General features: G+C 38.0%; 1 long non-coding RNA gene across 1 annotated transcript in view; it reads left to right on the top strand.

Moving 5' to 3' along the window:
- Positions 1–1,284, top strand: part of LOC103457786 (uncharacterized) — a 21,049-nt gene extending 19,765 nt beyond the window's left edge. Inside the window, exon 5 of the long non-coding RNA XR_532472.2 lies at positions 380–1,284. This is a non-coding gene — a long non-coding RNA (uncharacterized LOC103457786). The remainder of the gene's footprint in view (positions 1–379) is intronic.
- Positions 1,285–14,420: the final 13,136 nt, after the last annotated feature.

The following is a 14,420-nucleotide window of genomic DNA, read 5'->3' as shown; positions in this document are numbered from 1 at the left end:
GCTGTGTTTAGGTAAAATGTTTTACGACCTCAGCTGTTTCCTCTGCTGTCTATCTTGCCTATCCTCCCACTTTGAAGTTTGATAATAAAAGACAAGCTCTACCCAAAGATTGGCAGAACGCTCTGTGAACGGCTCGTAAGAGCAGCTCACCGTGTCTTCTCCTTCTGCAGATGCTTGGCTAAAAACTCATATACGTTGTCTGTGGTTCTCTTTTTCCATGTAGGTATCAGAAAATACCTAACAATATATATATATATAAAGAAAAATATTTCTCTTATGCAACAAAAATGACAGCGAGGTAATGGATCGGTTCGCTTTAATGTTGTTTTGCATACAACATTACCATAAAACACAATGTACCATCTCCTTCCCTGTGCAGTCTGCAGCGTTCCCATGTGAGTCCAGGCTCCCCCGTCTGCTGGCGCTCCCCTCCCTGATGCCATCAGGGACCGCAGCACCCATCCCGGTCTCTGCAGAGAGTCGCACAACGCCACCGCGCACACACGCGCAAAGAAGAACACACGCCAAGCAGAACGCGCACGCAGCGAGCGACGCAATACCCCGGCAGGAACCGAACTCAAACATGGGCGTGGAGGGAACCTGAGCCATCTGTTTCTATTAGAACCGGGTGAAAATACGACAGTTTTCACAGCCAAGTGCACACATTTCCATCTCTGCGCTACTGCAGAAGTTCTTTTGTATGCACAGTTTCTTGTCCTGCGCAGGTAATTACAAATTCCTGGGAGACATTTACACAGACTTATCATAGGGGTAAATAGAAACAAACGACTTTTGGGCTTTGATTTGTTTGAGCTGATTCATTTTCATGGTGGAATGATCATGCAACAAATAGCTTCAGTCATTTTTGCAAAAAAGAAAGAAAAAAAGTAGCAGCTGCACAATTTTGGATTGAATGTAGATTTTCTCTAAACAACAAATAGAATTAAAAACATACTTGCTCAAATTTATACATACACCTCCCCATTATGAGCTTCACAGCTTAGACAAGACAAGTTTATCTATTTAACACGTTTAAGCAACAAAGCAGTTAAAAAGTGCCTGACAAAATGAAGACAGAACAACTAACCAACAAAAAAATCACAGTGGCACATTAAAGGAAATGATTCATAGTCATCTGGAACATTTTTGTAATTGATCTTTTTCTAATCTATTTGAACTGGCAGGAACATGTTGATTTTAAATAGGAGGGGCCCCAAGATGGATCCCAAATAAAAATGTTGATAAGGAGTTAACAGAGGAGCCATGTTGTGATGACTTCCTGAAGGCGGGGTTTCAGAAAGAGCTGGAGCTTCTTAAAGAAACAGAGAACCAATTTCAAGGCTTTAAATTACTAAGTCAAATTTCTTTTAAGTCATATTTGATATACAGCATTTTTTATCACAACTCAAGATAACATAGTTAGCTGATTGTGCTCTAAAATGACACTATGTGCCTGGAAAACACATAATACTGCCCCTTTGACAGAGTTTATTTAACCGTTGGCCACAAATTTTTAACATAGTTGGAGTTAATTTGATTAAACACGACTTGAATCGCCACGGGTCAGTTTTGACGGATGCACGGCAGGATTGATATCGCTTCTTAAACGTGATCTGCTCCAGCGTTCGAACACTGTTTGACAGTTTTGATTGGACTGGAGGTGAAAAAAAGAGAGCACAAGCTCTTTGATTATTCCCTTGTCCGACTGATTGTAGGTCAAGTGCTGGGCTTGTGGCTGTCTGCGCTTGATTAGGCTTTTATTATTCTAAAACGGACCATTATCAGCGCAACATGCTGGACTCAGGTGGACACCGACTTTATGTGGGGGGGCTGCACTTCAAAGCTACAATAAAATGAATGTTTCAGTCTGCCATTATGATGTTCTCTCATCTCTGTTGAAATATCCCGAAGATCACAGATTTTCAAAAAGGAGAAATGAAGGAAGCCCCACGGAGCTGGACGGATCAGAGCCAAGCAAATCTTTAGATTATTTCCCTCGGCTGGGTGTCTTTGATTGGACAGTGGGGAGTCCAGAGGGTTGGGGGGGGGGAGTCAGTGACTGAAGCACATAAAAAGTGTTTCCTTTCAGCCACTGGCTCATCTCCCTGATGATTCTCTTTGTCTGAAAAGCAATGGCCGAGTACACGCATGGATTAGCATAACTGCTTCATAAAACAAAACTAAGTACTTGCTTTACCGCAACACCTTTTCCAAAAAAAAAAAAAAARAAAAAAAAAAAAGGTCTCCACACATTCATGAAGACAAACACAACAATACAGGCCCAACGAGACAAAGCCCAYACTCTGTTCCACACGAGAACAGGAGATGTACGCTTTGAATAATTGAGCCGAGCTGATAAAAATAGGCATTCAAAAGAGAGAGCCCCCATTAAATATTCAGTGCCACATCTTCAGCAACTCGTGGTGGATGGAGAAAGAGCTGTTCTTATGCATCGCTCGCTCCAGCTGAGTGAAGGAGGCCCACGGGGAAAGTGGAATTTACATCGCAGATGAGGTTCAATCAGATGAGCATCAATCAATCAATAAATACTCTGATTAAAATATTTCAAGCTGGCTAMATTAAAACAAAACAAAACAATAAAACCAACTATTAATTGGCTTTTGGTGTGTTTTTCTTGTTGTTTTTTTTTGCTGACTATGCGCTGTAAGCAGTACAAGCAGGAAAGTTTGTTCTTGTCACAGTTGATACGTTACGTTACGTTTTTCACCGGTAAAACATCTGCTGCATTGATGGCATTTATGTTTTTGCAGGAAAGGGAAAGAACAATTGTGCTAATAGCTAGTTAGAAAAGAAGAATAAAAACTAAAGTGTTGGCTGTTGTGATCCAAGACGAGATAATGGGAACATAAGAACAAGTCAAGTCAAAGTTTTGGTATTTTTTTCAGAATGTTTTATTGTTGGACTTTCACAAATAAAGGTTAAGTTTAAAAAATTACTAACTACGGGTTTTGTGAACTTTTTGTCACTTTGTCCAAAATTGTTGAGTCAAAAATACTTATTAAAACTAAAATCAAGTAAATAAAGTAGTGTGATTGGTTTTCTGTTTTTTTTTGTTTGTTTTGTTTTGTTTTGTTTTTGTAGGAAAGGGATGTTATTCATTGTAGATCTTAAACTTAAAAAGGATTTTATTAAAAGACATCTAGTTTTCAAATTATTTCAGGCTGAGCTGAACATATTCATTCTCAATGATAAGAACAGGATTTATTTCAAAATGTTTGCTATATTTAACCAAGTGTACATTTTTATAAAGGTGATTTGGGTCCAGCAAAGTCGGACTTTCAGTACATTCTCTGGATATTAGAGTAGAGTCTACTTATTATAAAAGCTTGGTTACAAAAAGACAAACACTTTGTGTCATATTTAGCTTTTCTCCATTGTTGTGCTCTAAAMAGTGTGGCTCTGGTTTAGTCATCTAAATCTGACCAGAGCATATATTCTAGGGAATTTAACTCCAAATTACTTGTATAAAATTTGCTTATTTGCAGATTTTTTTAGAGTATATATGTTGAGCATATTTAAAATATTCAAGAAAAAATGCAAATTAGCAAACACAAATACCGAGCTTAATGCGACACACTACAGTATTTATTTTCTTTGCAGCTGATTGGCTGTAACTCTAAGAATGGAGATATATTACCTTCTGCTGTGGTGCCAAGATTGTTTCCATTGTGTGTATTAATCCATATTAAGGTGAATTTGATATTTCCGTTTTCACAAAGAAAGTTAAATGAATGTCGAAATGTCTGTTAAGTGTCTGTGGATGTTTCTGTAGCCTCACCAGAAGCCATTCATGAAATGCTAAATATTCAAATGACTACATGATTGTTTCATATTAAAAAAAAAGTATATGAATTGCATACATTTTGAGATATTTTTGTTAAAAAATGGATGAGTTGAAATGTATTTTTGCTGTGGAAGTAATGTGGCAAAATGTAGAAATGGTGAATTATGCAAAGTTGAGGTTTATGTCGTATTAACCGGTTTAGATCTGCTCCCGTCTGATTAACCTTCCTCTGGTACTGCAGCTCTCTGTCTCACTGCTGACATCACCTTCACAGAAACGCACTTCAATAAATGCAAACTACCCGGTTCATTACCTGTTCCTTCCTACTTAAATTGTGTTTTGTTATTTTATTCTGCTGGTTTCTTATCTGCGGATCCTCTGATGTAGGATAGGACTGTTAAGAGGAAATAACATGAAAACAAATGGGTATTTCTTTGTAAATTATCTAACGCTGGATCACACTGTCGACAGCACAAAGCGATGAAGACAAAGCTTTACTGAAAGAGAAACAGGTGCTTGTTGTGTGGCAATCTTCCGTCTGACGCACCTCTGTTTAATTAATAATTACTTCAGTTTTTCAATGACTTTTTTCTGTTAGCCCATCACCCAGTTAATAAAGTAGAGCTCCATCTTTTGGTCAAAACCAAAAAGCTGCAGCTGCGTTTCCTTTAAAATGGGCCCAAAACTTTGTCTATGTTCTGCTAATATTGAAAAAAAAAAAAAAAAGAAACAAAAAAACAACACAATTTTGCAATTGCGGTGTTTCCATTAAATAAGAAATGCAACTAAAATCACGTGAATAAGCTTGTTTATGTGATAAGCCACTAAAAATCACGGTGGTGACAGGTGTACACAGTTACATGAGATATATTCATAATTCAGCCATGGCACAGGCGCTCATCATCTATCAGCCAATCAGGGGAGACGTCGGCGTCTTGTTCAGCGTTGGAGCGACAAGCCCCGCCTACTTGAGCGGCAATTTTACAGAAGAGCTGTGGATTCATCACGTTCAACCACCTCATCCTAGCACCATAGCTTTATCAAAAAACATGTTTTCTTTAAATTGACGTGTTTCCATTAAGCAAATTTATTTCCATAATTTCAAGTTGCACAATTTTATGATTAATGGAAACGGCTACAGAGGAAATAGAAGTTTGGATTCTGAGACTGCTACTTACGATCCTTGGGAGTTAAGGTTTAGTTTTTCTGTGTTGATCATTCCCTTGTTGCCGTATTTATGTCCTACATTGCTTTCCATGTTAAGTTCATTTTTTTCTGTGTTCATTATTGTTTGTAAGGTCTTGTCATATGAGTTTATTCTTATGTTTTGTGTTCTGTTCATTTGAACTTGCTAGTATTTCTGTGAGATTATTGTCTGGCCTTTTCTCTTTTGGTTTGTAGACCCCTTGAGTTTTAGTTTTTCCCCCTCTGTGTTCATTAGTCTTTCTCCCTCAGTTTCCCTGCTTGTATTCTCCCACAGCTGTTTCTCATTCCCTATGATTAGTTTGTCTGGATCTTATTGTTCTTTTCCACCCTTGCTTCAGTATTCAAGCACCTGCTTTTTCCATTATTCATTACTGGATTCTTCTGTTCCTCTTCTCATTACTCTGCCCGTGTTTCTTGTCTTTCATTAAACCTATCGCAAACCCTTTTCCTACTTTATCTACACACATTATGAGGAAAAGCATACAATTTTGCGCCTTTCTAAGAAAAAATAATTTGACTTTCTAAGTACCTGGCTTCTGCAGACCAGTTTGAGAACGTTTTTGGTTGCCTTAATGGAGGAGACATCCTTAATTAGTTTCACCCTGTTGACAAGTTGAGCGTCTCTCATTGGAAATGCCTGTTGTCCTAATGAAGGCTCGATGCCAAAGTGTTGTCAATTTAAATGTATCAAAGTTTATGTGTTTCTAATAAGCAGAAACATGTTTAATAAGTTAGGCGCATTCAGGAAATTGGCTCATATAGGCCCAACAAAGGCATCGTTTCAATGAAGAATACATGTTAATAATGAGGTTTGAAGCTGTGTTCTGAATGAATGACTATCATTCCCATCTGGAGGTGAACGTGCTTTACAGGATGTGAACCACAAATGATTACAAGAAGTTTGTCCAAAACGTTCCAAAATACTCCAAAGATCCCGCTGTGATTCTGAGTCATGCTTGTATTTTTAGCTTTATTTAATCCTATTGCTCTGTGTGCAGCTGCTCCAGCAAAACAATGATTTTTACATAATGCAGAGAGAGCATTTCTTGGGAGGAAAGATGAAAATCTTCACAGGTTAATTTTGGTTTAAAAGAGTGTTATAGATGTAGTTTTAGTAATGGTTTGGTTTAAATTGGCAGGAGTAACTAAGTGTTAAATGTATGGGAGTCAAATAATACCATAATGTAATTCTTCATATATTGTCTCACGAGCTGTTTAAATCATATCCTCATCAGCCACTTTATTAGGCACGCTTTCCATGTGTTTTTAGCAGGATAGCGACAAATTTTTGCGCACATTTGTAATGCATACATAGCTAATGTCACAAAAACGTTTTTTTTGKTTTTTTTTTGGCTTTTATGAAAATCACTTAATGAGCAAAAGTGGAGATGGAAACATGTTTACAGAATAAGCTCTGATGTAGCAAACTTTCCCATCTGCTGGTGGGTCTGTCTGTACCTTACCAGAGGCATGAAATTCTGAAGGTTTCAAAGTCCAAACCTCCAGCATGGAGGGACGAACTATAGCCTAGTGTGTCCGGCAAGAGGGATGGGTTTGGTGGAATGTTCCCAACCAATGTTAGGTCTGTGCCTTACCAGACACACAAACTCTAAGAAATTTCTAAGTTCAAGCTTAAGGAATTTCACAAATTGTAAATTGCAAAGTTACAGAGGTTTGGAGTGCTTCATTTGCTCCAAATCAGTAAATGGAAACACGCCAAATTTACATTTTCCTTTGTGACACTTAAAAAGTTTGCTTAGAATTTTCATGACAACTGGATTGAAAATGATCTAATCATGCCAATCTCCCATTCTGTCACATCCCAAAGGTTGTTGAAGAAATCAGTTGGAGAAGCTGGTAAACTGCGGTCATGCAGAAACAGACAGGGTCAGCAGCAATACTGTGGCATTTAAACAATGCCTGGTTATTACTAAAAAGCCCAATATTTGCCAAAGCACACGGTTACATCACAATCACCAGCCTGAACTGTCGATTCAAGACAGAATGGATCTAAACTTTCACCAAACTCTGGCTCTATGAAACAAATGCTGCAGCTGAAATAAGCAGTGATTGGACTAGGCAGCAATTTTCCAATATGTTTTTGCTCAATGTTGGTAYGCCTGTGTGAATTGCAGCTTCAATTTCCTGTTATTAGCTGACCGAAACAGAACAGATGGGACCCAGTGTGGACAGTACTGTGGCATTGTTTCTTCCTATAGGTATATGGACATTGCCTAGAAATGGATTTTATATGCAGAAGAAGGTTATGAAATGCAACTATATCCTTCTTATGCTGAATCAATTAGGTATGAAGAAAAACAACTCTACACAGTTATAAATACTGCCTCTGTTAAACTGACATCTGAACTAAACGGTCGTGCCTCTTAATGTTTTAACTCTAAGACTGGGATCTGACGCGTGGGAGAGAAGTTATTTGATATTCAGAAGCCAGCTCAACCTTTGAGTCAGTGCTGAAATATTGTTTTCTGCTCCCTGGTATTGTAGCACGGTTCACAGAGCAAATTAGGGAATATTTTATACAGCATTAGCGTATAATGGATATGAGTAGATAAAGAAGTCAGCGTGACAGCTCAGGGGTTCTGTCGGCTTAGCCAAAGTAATTCAGAACTTATTGAGGTCTTGTACTCATCTCAATTTAGATACATCACTGAGGAAAGATTATCGATTAAAATAATCATTGACTAAAGCCAAAAATGATTGACTGTTGTCCTCTCAACAGATTTTTCCCACCTGAGCTCTACATTCCTGCAGCTCATCCAGAGTTACTATGAGTCTCTTGGTTCAATGAATGATGTTCTCCTTTCCCAAAGAACCCAAGACATGTCGAAGTGGTTTAGCATTTATGCTATATTCTATCTGTAGGAATGCTATTTCAAGGCCCTGCCCCTTTAAACTTTTAAAGGAGCGGTATTATGTGTTTTCCAGGCACATGGGGCTATTTAATAGCAACATCAAGTAACTATGTTACCTTCAGTTGTTATAAAAATGCTACATGTATCAAATATGACTTAAAAGAAACCTTTATAATGCAACACCTTGAAATTGGGCCTCTGTTTCTTTAAAACCTTCTTACGGCTGCTCTGAAAGGAAGAAGCTCTGAAGCTTGGAAACTGCAACTCAAAGGAGCTTCGTCATCAAAGGCGGGGCTAGGTCCACCCAGGCATTTTTAACAGCTGAGTGGTTGCCATGGAGATTGAAGGATTTCTCAAACATGCATGAAAGAATCAAAGCAAGTGTGTTTTTGTGTTTTTGATGAGCGAATAACATTTTAACATGATGTAAAGCTCAAAAATGTGGGTGTTGCATAACACTGCCCCTTTAAATCGTTCTTCTGTATGGAAATAAAAATACCCACAGATGAATGTACTTCTTCCACTCTAATTAAATTTTTACAATCAATTGTCATTTTCTTGTTTGAAGCTGTTCTGCTGCAATAGTAAACAAAACTTCTACAAAATACAACAGCCATACTGTACTGAACATATCCGCCAAAGTAAGGAAAACAACAACAACAAAAACGGGAGTAGCTGGAAATGATTTCCACGGTAACACATTGGAGCTCGATGTGTGAAAGCTTCCTCCTCAGAGTGGATTTCACCAAGCTGGGCACAGACTGTCTCCAGGCTGGCCAGAACCCTCCAAATATAGAGCCTGGAAAATTCAACATTTGAATAACTTGAACGGATCTGGAGGGTGAAAGGCACTGCAGTAATCAGACGTATCTAAATGCTAATGGGGAAGTAGCTGCAGCGCYGTAAAAATGGGTAACGTGTAACATCTGAGGATGAAAGAATCCTGCTTAAACAACCCAGCGGGCCTTGTTCACACAAGCGCGTGAATATATAACTGTAGGAGGATTTGTCTTTATTAAAAAACCAAACAGCACAGATAGATGCTGCTTGTTACTCTGAGGCATTTCTGTGAGGAGAGTGCAAATGGAAAAAAAAAAAAAGCGTGCACACAAACATACTTCTGTGCTGGTTTGGATAGAGGCAGATATGCTTCGCTGAACATTTTCTTCCTCCATCTCCATCCTCTCTTCTCTGCAGACCGAACCCATTCATCACCTTTCGTATCCCTCCCTCTCTCTTCATAGCAGCCTTTACGTAAGAGTTACTGTGGAGTCTGAACACTGCAAGCCAAATGGAGCGAAGAGGATCCACATTATGACTTCGGTTTATGAGCGGACATTAAATGGCAGCGCTGCTCTTTTRKACTTAATGTTTAATGGAAACTCGGCTGCTTGCTCTCAGCCAGTCGTTTTTATCTCCATGTCTCCAGCAGGATTAGGATTTTTATTTATAAGTGACACTTTTATTCCATGAGAGCACAATTTAGATTTAAAGTAACAGCACTGTACATAATGACTGGTAACTTAGCTGCAAGAGGTCCAATTTGAACTGAAAGTAATGAAATCGAGAGACTTTGTGACTGTTTTTCTTCCCTCCCTGATGCAGAATCAAATGAAAGGCACAGCTACTCTGATTATCTGCATGTTAAGTGTGTACAGTTTCTGCTTTGGTGTCAGGAAATGTGGCACGACCTAATCTTTTTTTGTTTCCCCTCCATCATCACACTTGGAATTTCCACGCTACAGRTTTRTGATATTTCTAGGTTTTTCTTAGACAAATTGCCCACACTTTCTCAGGTCCAACACAACATCTGTTTATTTTATCACCTGCCTTTATGCTAACACTTAATGTAATGTTAACCCAAATTTAATCCACAACATACCTCACAAGGTTAGCAAATACCAGAAAAGGTCTTTAAGAATAAAGTGCTAACATTGTTCAGTTTTAAGTATGCGGGGTGTCCCATGTAGTGAGAAAACCCCCCCCTGAATTTCTTCACCTAACTTTGTCAATAACTGTTCTGCATTTGAGAGTTTAAAGCAACATTTCATTATTTTTGGTAGAGGTGTGTGTTGAAAATGGTACTATTACACCCCTAGTGGCCTGGAGGGATATCAACAGAATATCTGCATAAAAATAAATCTTACAACCTGGTCAAGGTGCGTTAAGGGTTAAAATCAATTGCCGAGTTTGTTGCTAAAAGTTTAAAATCTTACATTTTGTTAAAAGTGTCTCCTATATATCAGATCGTTTTCCAGCTATCTGATACATCTGTAGTTTATTCAGGTTAGTATTTCCTGTTCTTTTAATGGAGCTCTGCGAGATCCTAAAACAAACAGGCTGAACCAGKTGACCAGTTGACAGAMACCTGGACAGTTCTTTRTAGATCTGTGTCCATAGAATATTAAATATAGATCAAAATATTAAACACAGAATGAGTCCACTGGTCAAAAATGTGCATTAATTCACACAGGAAATGGAAGGAAACYAACTAAAACTATAGTTTAGGAATGAATTTGAGTGCTCAGCATCACATATGTTMATTAACACATAATTTTCTGCTCTCTGCTCATTTGAGCACCAGTTGTACTCGCTTGAATATCCCCACACCCTCTGATTTATGGGAGGTGGGTAAAGGAGACTTCCAGCTCATATCCTTTATGCTTAATATCACCAAATCTGTTCTCTCATCCCAGACACATGATCAGCTTTAATAATTCATCACAGTGTATTTGGTGTCAARGTTTTTACAGATAGAAGGTAATAATCTACAAAATGACAAAAAGTGTACCTCAGAGCAACGGGCTTTAACTTCCAGACACAATTTGAGTTATGAACTCTGTTATAATTCCACAAACAATGCCACKTAATCACAAAATGAAAAAGACATCCATACTAAAAAAAAAAGCTTCTGGTAAAATCAGTCAATTGAAGATTTATCTCTATAAGATTTCACAGTCATCAGTGGATATCAGAACAGGGGAGTCAAAGAAACTGTCTTGAGTTTAGATTGATATGAAAAATATCGCATCACATACAATATTTTTATTTGGTCGTATTGGTGGTGACCAACGGAGGGTCACCACCCTCTGGTCGGGATCGGCTTCCCGATCCCGACCAGATTATTCAGGGAATAGTAAATGAACTGTAGTTATGGCAACCACTTCAAGCATTTTTACTCCAGAGTAAAAAACGCTTCACCCTGCTGCTCTYACAACTCCCACACAGTCACACACTGATTCACAGATCAGGAAGCAACTTGGGTTTAGGTGCCCCCAATTTCCTGATTGCAAGTCAAATGCTATTTGTACTAAACCACTGGAAAGAAAGGACTCGGCCAGCGAGCTGACCCAAACACCAATGGACACCAGTAGATTTTAAAATGGGGCACMAGGGGGCGCTGGAAAGAAGATGAGAAAAAAGTTTAAAAAAAAAAAAAAATCTACATAAAAAAAAAAAATTATCATAGTTTTTTATCTAATCTAAGTAGTAGTCATTATTGTAAAACATATGTTTAATCTATTGAAATGTTGTTCGCCATGCGATGCCTGGTTGCCTAGAGACAMGAAAGCTTGGAGATTCAGGTGAGAGATTTTCATTTTGAATCTGTGAATTTGTCTGCTCTTGTTTTTTAAATAACTTAGCAAACTTTTTAAGCTAACCTCTTCACCTGGCTATGTGTTGTTCTGAGGTTGTTCAGGATAAATTTAACCTGTTTTGATATAGGGCTGCCACACATACAAAAATGTAAAAAGTGGCACATTGCAAATGCTTTCCAGATGCACTACAAGGTGTAGACACRTGAAGACAGTCGTGTCATGCATGTAAGCTATAAACTATGATAAAAACCTTGGGCTGCTTATTTTCTGTGCTGATTTCTTGGTGCAGAGCTAATTAACTACATGGGGATTTTTCCTGTTGGACAATAACAGCAGACTTTGAGGCTAATTTGCAATTATCTACCAGGCTTTATATTCCCACTTTCAATAAATCAGAATTTCATTATAAAAATTATGCAAAATTAATTTKTTCTTTAGTTTGACTGACCACATAGCAGCCAGAATGGAATATAAATGGATTATTTTTTTCATCTAGTAGCAGTTTTTCTCACATAATTTGAAGTAATGCTGCAAAGCAGGCCTTTTATAGAGTTTATATATGTGCTGTACAGATAAAGCAYAGCAGCATCAGACAGCCAGCATCTTCGAGAAAGTTTATAACTCGCCTCTAATGCGATGCTAGATTTTAACCGCTGATGTCTCAGTGTTAGTGCTTAAAAAGGAAAAACAGCCACCTGCACAACGCTGCTCAGTCCCCATCGATAAGCTCTGACACACACAGAGCTGGATCCTTCAGGACAAAATGAAGGATCCAAGAGGTCTGCCTCGTTCAGGSCTGCTGGCTGAGAACCCGGCATCCTGGACCACTGGAACCTGAGAAGAACTATGTGAATCCACACACATATTTTGGCTTGCTGTTGAAATGAACGGCGSTGCAGTTGGTGCACCAACACATGCACAGTTCYTTGCAAAAGTATTTACAGCACACAGCACTAAAGCGTTGCTGTTCTAGTGCTGTRAATAGTAGATAGTACTATTTACAAATAGTATTTAGTATTTAATTTTGTAGGCTAATGCAAGCCACTGGCCAAACATGATATGGAAGGAAAAATATTTTTAATGTTTTCGCAAGTAAACATTTGAAGGTTGATTTTCATATTTTTGGCCTTATGTAGCAATTCTTTTAGCCGTGAATTACAGTCTGCGACAAATAATGCGCTACACTTGCTTTGACACAATTCCCAATCGGCATTGTCTTGTGTTTTATTAACTTTATATTCTAATGCGCTACTAAATTGTAGTTCAACCTATAAATCTGTTCTCACAAACAAGCCTCTTATCTCCATGTTTAATTCCTAACAGGAAGTTGTGATTGTTTTGAAGCAATCTAATTGGCTGACATAGGTTTTAGCTTTTTGCTACGCTGCCCCCTATGGGTTTGGCATGTTTAAAACAWTRCTTTCTGCAGGTTTAAGTGGAGGAAAACTTTTCTAAAACCGATCTCGTGTGTACAATATTATTTTTTAGAATCATGTGGTGAACATATGTGGTTTTATAAAGGCTAGGCTACGTGTGTACAAGACCTGAAAACTCATCAATAAAATGTGTTTTACAATTTCTTTAAAATACAAAACCCCCTCCCCCAAAAACAGGACACATAAAGACTTTCTATTTTGCAACTTTTTCATTACCGTTTATCTCCATCCTTATATACATTTAGAAATTGCACTTGATATTTTTTGTTCATACTTAGACTTGCAGCTGCATCATAGTTTTTTTGTGTTCAGATGATATGGAATATGTAAAAGTTTGAACAGATCTGGATGTACGAAATCCACAAGTTGGTTTGGCAATAGCCGTTTTTAATCGAGTAAAAGAAAAATACTATTGTAATTGATTTATTCTCTCGGGGATTCCCTTCCAGGTCGGGTGAGACAGTGTCAGGAAGTCAAACGCTCCCTTCTTTCTATCTGCTGCTCGTGTCAGAACAGAGGTATATGCTATTGATTTCACTGCTAGATCTTATTACACATGCCCTGTTTATCCCAGCTCATATGTTTGTTTGCTTGGTTGTATCTCACTGCTACCACTGCAGACCACATCAGCAGATCTGTGTGTATGAAAGAGCTGCTGGGCAAAAACAAAACAAAAAATCAAGGCATCATTTAAGAAGCTGAAACTTTTCAGGCTTTTGAACATGATCCAAACTGTAATTATAGACTGGCTGATGTTCTCATTAGCACTGGAGAAGTGAAGTGATGCAGCTTCTTAGGTCTTCGTGAGGAAAACAGATATTTGGCTGACATTAGTAAGAGCCGGGCTTGTTACTTTTCATGTCTGCAGTCGGTAACCTCCCAGCATGTTTTATATCTGAACTTGTTGGATTCATATATGAATTTCCTGATTAGACACATCCCTGTTTGATCCCCGGAGGTTGGAAGCACATTCATATTTGGGAAAAAATTTGTTCTTGCTTGCATTCAGACTTTAATTTGGATTATTTTGCTTCCTTAAGTACAACTTTGGAAAAAATTAAGAGATCACTTAAAATGACCAGTTTCTCTGATTTTACTCTTTATATGTTTGAGTGAAATGAACTCAACTGTACTTTTATTCTATGAACTACTGACAACATGTCTCCAAAATTCCAAACAAAAATGTTGTATTTATTTGCAAAAAATGAAAAATGATCAAAATAACAAAAAAAGATACRGTGCTTTCAGAGGAATGAAAAACCCCACAAAGCACCAGCTTTTTCTCAACATGTTCCATCGACATGTGGAGGGAGTCAAACTTTACACAATCCTGCAGGCCTTTATTAGTGTTTCGACTTTCTATGTCAGTGCATAAAGTTGTTTATGGACTGACAGAACTTTTTGACTGATTAGAGAAAAAAACGGCAACATAACCACAACTGCGCCGTCAACAAACAGCATCAGAAATGGTGCATCTTATTTTGTAAAACAGCTCATACAA

Source organism: Poecilia reticulata, linkage group LG21, assembly GCF_000633615.1.
Source record: "Poecilia reticulata strain Guanapo linkage group LG21, Guppy_female_1.0+MT, whole genome shotgun sequence".
NCBI classification, from domain to species: Eukaryota; Metazoa; Chordata; class Actinopteri; order Cyprinodontiformes; family Poeciliidae; genus Poecilia; species Poecilia reticulata.
The sequence above is the reverse complement of the archived record's forward strand: the minus strand, read 5'-3'. Positions and strand labels throughout refer to the sequence as shown.